Raw genomic sequence first — 11,799 nt, forward strand, 5'->3', positions numbered from 1 at the left:
AGCAAAAGACTTGTCACCAAAAATACAGTCATGAGGTAATTTTTCAATATTGAAAATATGATCTAATCCAAGTCACAAAACCTAAATTACAATGCAATGAGCAATGGTTAGTTTGGCAATTTTTCATAATGGAGGAACATATTGTTAAAAACAAAGAAAGGAGTGACCTGCAAATTGATGCTGTATGCACAAATCAAGCATGTAAATGTTAAAAAACTCAGAACCTTGATTATAAGGTAATAAAGATCAGTTATGCATCTACATAAAACCAAACTGGAATTCATCCTTGGATATGCAAAGCTACACAGTGATGCTTCATTAATATTTAAAATCACTACGGACAATGTTCAGATCTTGATATCATCTCTTACAACCATGTCTCGCCTACCTAGAGAGTCCTTGTTAACACAGTCCAGTGGATTATCATGCCACTAAGACTGCTTAATTTTTAGTTCTGTAATTCCACTTACTATGATACACTTACTACAAAATGATACTACTTACTACATATCCCTCTTCATACAATACCTGTGGGAGAATGTTTTTTAATTGAAGAAAATTATTGCAAGTTTAAAGATGAAACATGAATAAATTTGACAATTTAATGAATTTCATAACATTTTAACATGAAAAAAAATAACCTCCTATTTTGTAGAAAGGCACATTTTTTCTGGAAGGTCCCCAGAAGGTCTCCACCTCTCACCCACCAGCACAAGGGAGCATGGCACACTCTCCCACATCATATGAACTGATTGCAATTGCCTGCATAGCTCTTTTTTTCCCATCCATTTCAATCAGAAATCTGCTCCAGAGTATGAGCCAACCATTATGTTTCTATGAGATCTGCAGCAGCTATATCTGACACCCATCGCCGTGCTTCTGTAGCTGAGCTCTGTGGTGCTTCTGACAAATCTGTTTCCCTCAGATTGGCTTTAGCTGCTCTGTTCAGTGTGCCTGCAGACTCTTTTCATTATAAACAGTAGGGTTGTGGGGAGGAAGAGAATAAAGAAGAAACAAGTAGATTGATATGAGTGATTTGAGGAGGGAGAAAAATCTGCACAGCAGAGCATATTTAAGTCTATGTTATTGCAAATTTGTGTTCCCTCTTTGTCAAGAGGGAAGCATCAGGTTTTAATAACAACACATGAAAGGCTTAAGGAAAGGGAAGACAGGATTTTCTTGCCGCCTTCTCAGCAGGTGTAAGCAGCTATTTGCCCATACCGGTCAGTCTGTACCTAAGCAAAGGTTGGGTTGGAGATGGAACAAGGTACCTGTGGCAGATAATAAATGAAGCAGACCATGGAGTTAACTGAAGGTTTGAACACAACTCAGCCTATTAAAATAAATGATACCTGTCAAGACCATCACCAAAACTTCCTAATGACAAGAAAAAGCTGCATATGGTGATGTCTTAGAAAAAACTCAACAAACATGGAATATGTTCTTTTTGGACAAAGACATAGAGAAGGTAATTGTGAATTAAATCCAGCTGCACAGAGAAGGTAAATGAGAATCAACTCCAGCTGTGCCTGATTTCCATAAGTATCTGGGATTGCAGTTTAGGCTACAGGCCTAGATATAGCACAATTTACTGGATGCTTCTTATTGCCCTTGACAAAAAAAAACAACCAAACAAAAAGCTTCATTTATGCTGATATCACTTCAACAATATGTTATTGGCCTGCTTACACAGTGTGACAGAGCTAAGCTAATCACATGCAAAATATTAAGAGAGATGCTGAACAAATGTGTTTGCCTCCCAAAATGTAATGACTGTATGATGTTTTAAGTGGGTCTGATTGTGTTGCTGTTAAGGTTGCTTTACATTTTCCACTGGAGTACTGTGTTCTATTGTCACACCCATGCCAAACTATAACCTTTTTATTGATTAAGACAAACACAGTCATAGGATACATAGTCCAACCAGCTAAGTAGTATTGTATCATTTCCATCATAAGGGTGTGTATATGTACATAGTTTAGCACTGTCATAATCATTCCATCAGTGTCTTTATGTATTTGCAATTTTAACTGTTATGATTGTCTTCTTAGTATATTATCATTTACATATCCCCTCCTACTCATTAATGGTATTTATGTATTCAATTAATGCATTTCTTCTAAGTAAAAGGCTGGTTTATGACTAAAGCTGTGAGGAGAAAAAAAAAAAAAACAACCTATGAGTGGAACAAAATTAGACCTTTAGTGAGTAAAGGGCCTTGGAATGCCAGAGGATCCCAAATGCCTATTGTCTGTGGAAGAAAGTGATTTATAATGTATGCTGAATGAATTCAGGGTTTGAAAATGAGCAAGGGGATGAGGCTGATTGTTCCAGAACTGCTTTTATTAAGAAATCTGGCATTGTACTATACATAAGGTCCACATTTAAATGGTCCCTATTTGTCATAAAACTGGCATAGTCCCACAATGCCAGAGTGTTTTGATGAAATAGTGGCAGCTGAGGAGTAACAGACAGATAGTTGTCATCTAGATCAACTGTTCCACCACAGAGTTTTATTTACATTTAACCAGACATGGAAAAGATATTTTTTGCTAGTGGAATTAGGTGAATAAACTAGTACAATGTAACAATAATACTTTATATTACTTTTGTTTAAAAAAGAAAAAAAAACCCTCCTTCTGTCATTTCTTTCTAATAAAAAAAATAAAAAATTACAGTCTCACCAACCATTAAGCTGAAACCATTTGCTGCATGAGGAGGGCTAAATCTAGGTTCTAACAGGTAAGTTAAATATAAACAATAACCACCCAAAAGTGGGTTTGCTCAGGAACTAAATTTTAGGTGTCTAATCTCTGGACATCCAATCTCTTCTACATTACCTGACTAGAAAATGGTGGAATTATCACCTAAGAAAAGTTATTTAAACACCTGCATGGTAAGTAGAGGCATGTGAAGCTATATGGTAAGACATATTTCAAGAAATCTGCTCTAAATTCCTCCTCTGTCTAGAGCTAAGTTGCCTGGTCTAGGGTTTTAAGGTTGAACTCCGCCTATTTGGGATCTGCAGTCCCAAAGCTCCCCATGTTACACATCTAGCACTGTTCTTTGAAGACCAGAACAACATTAGCAATTTTCAAACACATCTGTGGAGAAGAAACCTCATGGTTGAGTGTGGGGTTTTTTGCTGTAAGATATACACGTCAACACTCTCAAGATAAAGAAGGAATTTAACATACTTCCTATTTGTAGTGAGTGCTCTCCCTCCTAGGCTATCACACCATCCTTTTCTTGCATTCATTATGAAAGAATATTTAGCTGTATTTTAATTGAGAGTAAATTCTATTTGCACATTACGTATATTTTCTACCCGTCTGCCTGTCTGCCCCCCTGGATTACACCCTTTCAGGATTTAAGGAATCCTCTGCATAATTTTTGGATTCCTGTCAAGCTTAAGACAAACTGCTAAATGAACTGCTAAAACTGGAATAGTTTTGAACATACTCTGAAACAGACTTCTAGATCCTAGAGGAATTAGACTAAGTCAAACAAAGAAATGCCTCTGCGGTTAGATAGTAGTGAGGCTGGAGCTTTTTCAGTCACAATTTCAGACTTCACCTCAACTGCAGATGAATTCAGGGGAGAAGGGGTCATTTTTAAAAAAAGAAAAAAATCTCTAACCATTAGTGTTTTTCACAGCAACACCCAAAAAGTCGAGAGACATAATGTGTAACTTGGTAGAGAGACAGAACTCTTGACTGTGAAGACATTTGTGTTATAAAAGATAGATCAAGAACCTGAAACATATCATATTTATCCAGAAAGGAAATAAAAACCAGCTTGCATTTTTTCTCTTGGAGACTATGTCCACGCCCCACCCCATCCACCCCCGAAAAATAACCAATTTTAGCTGTTTCTGTTCTCCTATTTATCTCAACTGTATTAGAGAGAGAAAGGCAGAATACATCTTCTTTTGTCAAGGAAATTACAGATAACAGTTTCAGTCTTGGAGTAATCTTTTAAAATTGTCCATGCCCAAATCTAACAATGCAACTCAGCCCAGCCAAGTACTTCAGTATGCACATAATTTTATTCACTTACTTAAATCCCTCTGACTTCAAGAGGATTTAAGCAGTGCTTAAGTGCTTTGCTGCAACAGTGCCTTGAATTGGTAGATGGCAAATTTCAGACAGAGAAAGGAAGGCCACAATTTTTTCAGTCTCTGCTGGTAGGTGCCTAAAAAATTGGTTTGATTTTTTCAGATGATCCTGTAATTCGCACCACCTCCAATTTTCTTTTATTCATTTGGTGCTTTTTTTTTTAGAGCTATTTTGTTCTTTTTTTTTTTTTTTTTTTAGGATCCTCAGTTATACACCACTCCCAACCTCATTCCAAACCTAAAAGAAGAGGTGTTCTGGTCTGGTTTGGGCAAGCAATGTTTCAGCAATTGCACATGAAGGAGATCATTTCAAGGCAAATCAGGCAGATCCTAAGTTAGAATGGATGGATATTGCAAGAACACACTTCTGACACTTAACAAGGTAAATAGGGGCAATTTCTAATGGGTTATTTTCAAAAGCAGTTAGGTGCTAACCCTAGTGAAAGTAAGTTACGACTTTGAAAATGTCGCTTTTTACATTTCCTTTTTGTTTGTTTTAGTTTACGTAGATAGTATCTTCTTAATGTGATGGCTGATCTTTAATATGATCAATTGTCATTCCACTTTACTGGCAAAAAGATTGCAAATTGTTAAGATGATTAATGTAACTGTCAGGTGAAATATTGATAAATTTAGCTGACCTACCTCACATACAAGGTGATAATATATATCAGGGTTTATGTGCTTCACTCGCTTTGCAAAACACAGCCTCTGACTTGAGTAAATGCATGCTAAATTATAAATATGAAGAGAAGGGAAGAGAGAAAAAAGCATGCTGGTTTTGGTTTTTTTTTTACTTTTTATTTCAAATCAATCTTTAGAAACAGATCCTTCTACCATATATTTACACAAAACATAGTCCTCACTTTCATTTGAAATTTTGGACTGCACAGAAGTTATTAATTAAAAAGTTAATAATTTAAAATGGTTTCTGTGAAAAGAAAATCCATGGATCAAAAGAGAGGGAGGTTGATATTTCAGTGTCCTGTGAGCAAACCTAAGCTTGGTGGTGTTGCTCTTTTCCCCATTGAACAGAACAAACTTTCAGCACAAAACCTGAATGTGTTGCTCAGATAAGAAATGGAAAGTGTGTAGCAGGCAGTTGATGTGGGTTCACTGCTGGCCAAACTGCCTGTTGGAACCTGCCCTCAGCAGTATCTTCTGGCAGAATAACCTCTCTCTTCAAAAGAAGCACTCTCATATGCATTAGGCAAGTGGAGGACTCACTAGCTGTATTGAGAAAATAAACAGTGCATTTCATGTGGGCTTTTTTGTTCTAAAATGTTTTTTCAAGTAAGTTAGGAGCATAAACAGAAAAAAACCTCTTTAGGTACAGTGTCACTTGGCATACCTGCACACAGTCTTGCCTTAAACACTATGACTTGGGCCTGTGCTACCTACCAGCCCACACATTCTCAATCCTCTTTCAGAAGATCTAACAGGTAAATATGATAGGTAAGGTGGTAATTATTACTCTGAATGGCACTGGTTTTGTTTTTCCTCTTTTCCCCCAAATACTGCTGACTTACCCAGTCATTGCAGCTAGTTAGTGAGCAGCAGAATTCAGTAGCTCTGATTGTGCATTTCATACAATTTTAATTATTTTAGGTAGCCTGCTATGTGGATGTGTAAAATCTTTAAAGAATTTATCCAGAGAACACTTTGGAAACACTTTTTTTTTTTCTTTTTGCTGCTGCTTTGAAGGTTAGTAATAGTGTGGAACAGTTCTAAGCACTTGTTTGAGTGCTATGCTAGAGCTTTTTGTTTCCAGTATAAACTGATGGAGATCAACACTTTTTTGACACTCCTAGTACCAAGTGCTTATAAAGTGTTTATAATTGTGTCAAATTATGTTAATTAAACGCTGAAAGACACTAGGAAGTTGAAGTGCTCAAAAAGTGCATTACTCTGAGTGTCACCCAGGGGCTCTTCACATCAGACACTTGGGGGACAATTTTTTCCTTCCAAGCACCTTTAGAGCACTATGTCTTAAAGTGTCTTTCTAGCATTAATTAAATTAAAAAAGCAAGTGCCAGTTAAGTGCACATGATTTACTCTTATCTTTTGAAATGCAAATGTATTTTAAACTAAAATGCCCTTCCCTTTTTACAATTCACCATTTTCCTCCTCAGTTGTCCCCCACACCTTTTCTTATTGAGTATTCAACTGCTAAAAACAACCATGGGAAAGGCTGGGAATTAGCTCCATTATGAATGATTAGGCAGAAAATAGAACTATTCAAAGGATCAAATACCCGTATTAGGGTATCTAATAGCCTTATGAAGAAAAACTGTATTAGCTTAAAAGAAATGCTCTGTAGACCTGGGGCACTCTGAGTTTGTTCTTCTTATGCCTGCTCCTACCCCTCTGGGTTACTCATGAAATTTATGCTGTAGGTTTCTAGAGTAGCTGCAGTAGACAAGAGTTACGGTTTTCTTCCACTGAACTTAAATCATTTGTTGGTCATTAGCCATATGTTAGAGTCACGTACATGAGATCCTGAAGACTAAATGGTTTGGCCAAGATGATTTAGTAAAACAGAAGCTTATGCCCCACATTAGATGATTGATCTCCACTGCTGCTGTAAGACGGAAGAACTTTGTATGACAGTATAGATATTTAGTATGAGGACAGAAGAAAAAAAATACAGTTTCTGAAGGAGAACAGTTTGAAGATAGAGACAGCAGTACAAGGACACCAAAGTTTAATACGTTTCCCTGAAAAGTTACAAAACCAAACAAAAACCATTCTGAAGTCTGATCAAAAATAAACAGGCACTTTTAGGAATGTTATTATTGAATATCCTACTTCAAGGACTATTCTGTTTCATGATAAAATATTCTTCTTTTAGGTGTGAGGATAACAATCCCTACATTACCTAATTCGGACTAGATTCTATTAAAATGATTTTTTCACTTTTCTGAGAAACTGTATTTAATCCCTATGTCAATGTGCTGAGAAAGATAGTAAAGATATATCTGAACTTTAAACAGCTTTAATCTTTCTCTTTAGCTTTCATTCTTGTTGCACATCCTCAGCAATCAGATTTCAACACTCCACTCCTCAGAAAACTTACAGATTTAGAAACCATAGTGAGATAAGATTCTCCTTTGACCCAAAGACACATTCTGCTACATCTTTGGAAGGTCTTTTAAATAGCGATGTCTATTGAAATTTTCTACATAGACAGAATTTTATTTAGTAATGACTAGAAAGTATCAGACAGGTGGCAGGAGTCCACAGGAGTGTAGAGGTGAGTTGTGTACTCCAGGTAAAGAGACATCCCAGTCAGTCCTCACTGGAAGCATTATCTGAAAGGTCCTTTTTAGCCTAGAGTTTGTGAACTGAATTGTTCTTAACTTCATTCCCCAGGGAAAGATATCCATTTCACAAGTGTCACTCTCAATGTAGCAGGAGTGAAGAAGCCAAGAACTGGGTAAACATTGAGCTTGTTTTACCCATTCAAAGTAAAATATATTGTCAGGGCATCCGAAGCCTTTCTCAACAATTGCTTACACTGTGTATGTATTGGAGCAGCTTTCACTGCTGTGTAAAGCAGAGGGCTTTATGCTCTACAGAACCCAATCCAGCTCTTACCTGCAGTTTGATCCAGTTATTGGTGAAGTCAGTTACCAAGGTACTGATTTAGAGTGAGCTGAATAAAGTCTCCAGAGTATCAATTAAATGTAGAAAAGAAAATGTGAATCGTGATTAGTTTGAACTGTTATTGTCTGCTGTTTGGAAGGAAAGGAATCAGTGCTCTGACTGTCTTCTGTAAGGTTACCTGTTATACACCGTATCCCTCTTTTCTGTCCTTCTAACTACTTGATTGTCTATTTATTTGCAATAGCCTTTGGAGGTAATGAACAGATTAAATTTAGATAGAGGGCTCAGATTCACTGTTGGCACAGCTCTGCTGAAATAAGTGGAATTAGCCAGGAGAGTCAAAATACCTTGTGTTCAGCAACCATAAGCTATCGTCTGGCCTGTTGATGGCTTCTAAAATCCCTCCAGTTGATGCTAGCGTGTGGTTCTACAGTGTAATTTTAAAGGGCAATACATACAGGTCTGAAAACCAGAAGGCATTGAAATACAGAATGTATTACATTACCTAGATGAAATAATTGTCAGAATGAGTAAAACTAAGCATTTGGGGGAGGGAGCAGTGAGACAATTATTTTTGCTTTTGGGCAATGTTTCATTTGGTTAGTTGTTGGGTTTTTTTGGTTTTGTTTTGTTTTGTTTTGTTTTTTTTATCTTGGGTAGAAGAAAGCGGTACTGGTTTGGATGCAGGTCTTTTTAATATGAGGTACATGCCATCCACCGAATGTTGTGAGTAGTTAGTCAAACAGTATTGGTTACTGTTATATAAATGACTTTGTAATCAAAGCATCAGCCAACAGATAGCTTACAGCATTGTTATTGTTGTACATGCTGCCAGTGTTCACTAATTCCAGGGTACAACAGGTCCTGAAAATCTCAAATCATCTGGCAGACCTTAGGACATCTGCTGCTTGTCTGTCTAGGAAAAGAAAGACTGATGAGCATACAAAATCAGAGGATTGTTAATGGCCAGATTTAAAGCCACAGCCATGTAAAGAGCAGAACAGAAAGGGTCACTAACACAGTGAAGTTAAAAAGATAAGCTTATAGGACACAGGAAAAAAAGAAAATCCTTGGAGCAAAAAGAATGAACAGTTAGCTGAAAATACATGCCATGATATCCTGGCAGGGCATACCACTTTTTACTGCTGGCCATGAGGGTTTCTGGGGTATGGCTGTACAAAGCTGTGGTGTACCAGAAGTGCCACTAGGCTTTTAGGCCTTCAACTCATGAAAGCAGAAATGGTGAGTCTCTACTTTTTATTTTCCAATGTCCCATTTGCATGAGGGAATGAAAATGTAGCTTTCAATAAAAATGTCTTATTTGATGAAAAGCTTACGCTACAGAAACTTTTTAATAAAATGTTCATACATGACATACTTGGCAATTATTTTCCATTGCTCTAAAGTTGCATATATCTTCCTTATGCAGTCACTTAGTACGTAACTCCAATGATGTGTTTTTCCCTCTACACCTACAGTAAGTTAGTTTTCGTAAGGATGAGAAAGTGCCTCCTGAGACAACACATTGCTGAGAAGAATTAGAAGACCGAAGGTAATAGATCTTTTAATTTAAGGTAGAGCCACTTGCCATTTCTGTTCCTTTAAAAAGCAGTCAATTCTAATTATAGAGATTTATCTTGGATTAAGGAAGAAAAATACTAAAGTAAGCACTGCTTCTTCTACTATAACTCTAGGGTTAAGGCTTTTCTAAATGGGAATTATGCATAGTGAGGACAGTAGAGTGACTGCCATCAAATTCTGAATTAACTGTTCATATGATGGAAATCTTGTTGTTCTGAAAATATTTTCCTTTTAACTTTACATTTAAAAAGTGGGAAAAAATAGGCATTACTGGCAATTACTAATGTTGGGGAAGAAAAAAAAAAAGAAGTGATGGAGAGGCTTTTTGTAAAGAGGAAAGCATTTCTAATAGTTCTTGTAAAGTAATATTCAATTTCATCCACAGAATATCAGAATTTCAGTGGAAGAAAACACTTGTGATCCATCCTAACTTGAGTATTTTCAGAGTCCAATGCAAACAGTGAAGGTTTCAGTAAAAGCTACAGACACCCTGGTTGAAAAAGATTAACATGGAAAGAAGCACTTTCAGTGCAGTTTCAAAGACAACTGTTGCATTTCCTCATCGACCTCTTTTGCCTCATGTCCCTGTAATGTTTTTGATTTTTATCATATCTTCTTTTTTTCTGATAGCGTTTGTTCTCCACATGGAAATTCTTTAGTACTCATCAAGATATCTGGTATCCTTCCCTGAGATATCATTTATCATGGGACTGTTTAGCACTTTCCTTATCTGGGCCACAGATGTACAGGCCTATATTTGGAGACTTCATTCTTTCTGAGCTATCAAAAAATCTATGGAAAGGAATGGGACAACAAAAATCAAGCCACCTCCAACAAACAAGGTTTCACAGTCTTTGGAACTTTAAAAATATTCAACTCTTCTTTTGTCCTTGTCACCCTCTTGTTGTAGGAAATGTGATCTGGCTTTATTTAGTACAGTAAAAGATCAGCTTTGTGCCAAACTTTCTGGTATTTCATTGTTACCCACATGGGGACAGTGGTAGAAATGCTGTGCTACCTCTCAAAAATCTTGGTATTGATATTGCTCAGCCTGCAATATTTAGCCCTCAGTCTGTTTCTGAGGCCGAACTAAAGAATCGGAGTATGTTTTCAGTATATTTTATTATGGATATCTGTGATTCTTTACCCTGAAAACTACAAACATCTCTTTAAGCATATATTAATAAAATATGAAGCCAAAGAACACTTTTACCATCCTCTGTTATATGTAATAAAAGCCTATATATACTCCTAACATGAGTATTTTCTGTGAGCAACTTTGGTAGAGGATTGACACATGCCCAATACAAGAATTTGGAATTAAAAGAGATATCAAGAACTGAACATTATCTATTTTGGTTTTTCATGTTTTATTAACTCGGTGTTCTCAAACTAATATACTACTGGATGATTAGAAGTTGTGTTCTTCCAACTACATTATACTTTTTTTATTCATCACCCTACTTTTGTATTTCTTAATACAAATATGCCTGGAGTTACATTTTCTTAAGAAAATAACTACAAGATGAGAAGAGACCAAGGAGAATCTCTTGAAAGGTACCTACATGCACAAAATGATGTGATAAATAGATATGAAAAATCAGTGTAAAATTATAGGAAGTATATTCAAAATTATCACAATGCAGTCTAAATCAACTTTAAAGGAAAATGTGGCTAAGTTTAATTGCAATGGTTATTTGATGTAGTTTGCTGATTATAGATGAGAAGTGAAAATCTGTTCCTGTATTGATGAACTGCAGGAGCCAGAACAAACAAAACAAATAACAAGCCCTGTGACAGTGCAAACATCCATTTGAATTTTGACCATTGGGCTTTCGTTACATTATTTTTCTGGGTAATGAATGAAGCATATTCTCTACTGCAACTTGGCCATGCATGGCCCAGAGGATGCACTAAGGATGTAAGCAAGAGTTCAGAGCCTTTGCCTAATTACAGAAGTATATCTTCAGTAAACTGGACTTTACTCTTCTGTTAAGCCTCCTCCAAAGCATAAGGATGGGGATGAAAAGAGAGACTTGGCAACATAATGGGAGGAATTGAGAAGTTTGCAGAAGACTTCAGGATCTAAATGAGCTGTCCTGAGGTCTCCCTTTCTCCAGCACCAACAGGTTGGATGAGCGCCTGGACTTATTTTGCAGCCGCAGAAGGGACTTAATCTCTGTGGATGCCCCAGAAGACAGCTACCCAGCACCACAAAAATCCCTCACAGTACCTATAGAAGCGCTGAGGCCAGGCTGGCCCCACGCAGAGATGACATTTCAGCTAGAGAGATCACCCAGCAGGAGAGAGCTGAGCAGGCGGTGCAGGTGACAAGGAGGGCAGGAGTGCCTTCTCCTGCAGCCGGGAGAGGACCCTGTCCAAACGCGTTTGGGGCACTACCAACAATCAGTGGTTCTAGACCCTGTTTGGGGGTATATTTTACTTACTTTTTAAATGGTTTCACATTCTATTGCTGTGCTGTCCCAAGCTAATGC

At 37.0% G+C, this 11,799-nt stretch overlaps 1 long non-coding RNA gene across 1 annotated transcript; it reads left to right on the top strand.

The window, feature by feature from the left end:
- Window positions 1-8,136: 8,136 nt before the first annotated feature.
- LOC142035484 (uncharacterized) lies at window positions 8,137-10,859 on the top strand. The gene is made up of 3 exons (XR_012651900.1): window positions 8,137-8,965; window positions 9,202-9,275; window positions 9,690-10,859. It is a non-coding gene; the product is annotated as an uncharacterized LOC142035484 (long non-coding RNA).
- Window positions 10,860-11,799: the final 940 nt, after the last annotated feature.

This window comes from Buteo buteo, chromosome 10 (genome assembly GCF_964188355.1).
Source record: "Buteo buteo chromosome 10, bButBut1.hap1.1, whole genome shotgun sequence".
Classification (NCBI taxonomy): Eukaryota; Metazoa; Chordata; class Aves; order Accipitriformes; family Accipitridae; genus Buteo; species Buteo buteo.